At 40.0% G+C, this 1,831-nt stretch overlaps 1 pseudogene; it reads right to left on the bottom strand.

The window, feature by feature from the left end:
* LOC114004469 (nucleoside diphosphate kinase B pseudogene) overlaps positions 1-1,831 on the bottom strand; it is a 72,510-nt pseudogene that overhangs the window by 53,540 nt on the left and 17,139 nt on the right.

Below are 1,831 nucleotides of genomic sequence, written 5' to 3'. Positions count from 1 at the left end.
TATTAGTTTCTTCATCTTCTGGGATACCAATTATTCGGATGTTAGGATGTCTAATGGAATCTAGTATTTCTCGTATGTTATCTTCATTTTTTTTTTGTTGTTGTTGTTGTTATTTTCTCTATCTTTTTAGTGGTTTTCTCTAGGTCAGAAGTTTTATCTTCTACATCAGAGATTCGATCTTCAGCATGGTCTAATTGACTATTAATACTTTCGAGAGAGTTTTTGACTTCCTGTATTACAGACTTCACCTCTAATATTTCCATCTTATTCTTCATTAGCGTGTCCATTTCTTCCTTCATATTGTGGAAGGACTTTCTTATCTCCTGTAGTTCATTGTCTCTTTTCTGTTCCAGCTCATAGTATTTGTTCACCATGAATGTTCTAAATTCTTTCTCGGACACTTTGGTAACGTCTTCTATTTTTTCAAGAAAAGGAAGGGAGTTACTGTGTTCTTTTGTTGGAGACATATTTCCTGCTTTATTCAGACCTGAGGTTCTTCTTCTACTTCTAAGTATTGGGAGATGTGTTCCCTTTGGATTACCTGAATACTTTTTAAGAGAACGCTTCCTTGAATAGGAGCAAGTGTGTTTCCTTTTTGCTGTGGAACGAAGATTGCCAAAGTCTCTCTTCTGTTGTGTTTAGCAATGTGATACAAAGAAGAGTATTCTCTTCAGGCGTACAAAGAAAAGTATCTCCTTTTTCACAGGTGGTTCAGTAAAGGGGAGGATCTCAGAGAATCTTAAAATACTAGAATATTTCAGAACTGTAATTCTAGACCTATCTAAACCGCCAGGGATGGTGTAATAAAGGAAGTGAAGACTAAATAAGTGGGAAGAAAATAATAAGGAAAATAAAGAAGAAGTCATGCAACTGCACGTTGCGCGATTTCGCCAGGGGTCTGAAGATGGAAGTGGGGGGCTGCAGAGCTGAGGGTGTTCCTGTGTGGCAAGGAGAAGTGAGAAATTTACAAATGAAAGAGAGGAAAAGGAAAGAAAACCCTACCTTGCTGACAGAGGTAGGGGTCTCTGGCTTGGGGGTCCTGGGGCTAGAGCTGGGGTGGGGAGCCCTGCCTCAGTATCCCTTATGCCAGGGGTCTCCATCTTCCAGAATTTAAACAGAAAGCTAGGACCACAACAGAAGTTAGATTGAGTACATGAGACTGAGTTGGTGAAATAGAATTTTGACTTTTGACTAAAACAATACCAATTTTGTTCTCTGCGTTGTACTCCAGAGATAAAGATTTTTGTCTTCTCTTGAATTGTTGGCAGATCTATGTACCTACTCTTTGAACAGGATCCTAACCTGTTTCCTGGCTTTACGTCTTAAGCAAAGTTCTCTTAACATTTTTTAATTTTTATTTAAAAAAAAAAAAGAAAAAAAAGGAGAAAAGAAAAGAAGAAAGAAAAGAAAAGAACAAGAAAAGAAAATAAAAGAAAAGAGAAAAACTTTCTGGGTGTGCCCAAAATGACAGAATGGAAAAATGGAGAAGAGACTGCTGTATGGCCACACTCTACTGAGGGGCGCTTTTCCCCTCTGTCTTTGTTTTTCTGTCTTACTCTGGCAAGCACACGTGTTCTCTGGCAATTAAAAAAATTTCAATGGGGACCAGCAATTGGCGTAATGTTTATGTTGCTGGACTCCTATGTAGTCGACCGCGGTTCGAGTCCCAGACCTGGTGGCTTAAAGTCATGCCGGGTACATGTGCGTGCGTGCCCAAGATCCCGAAAGAATGGAGGAGAAGGGATTGCCGGGGGAGAAGAATGGAGAAGGGATTGGCCATCCCCCCGGGGGGTGATTTCTTGCTTTCTTTCTCTCTGTCTCTGTCTTTCTG

Source organism: Tupaia chinensis, unplaced genomic scaffold, assembly GCF_000334495.1.
Source record: "Tupaia chinensis unplaced genomic scaffold, TupChi_1.0 Scaffold000377_2, whole genome shotgun sequence".
NCBI lineage: Eukaryota > Metazoa > Chordata > Mammalia > Scandentia > Tupaiidae > Tupaia > Tupaia belangeri.
This window is presented reverse-complemented; position numbering and strand designations above follow the sequence as displayed.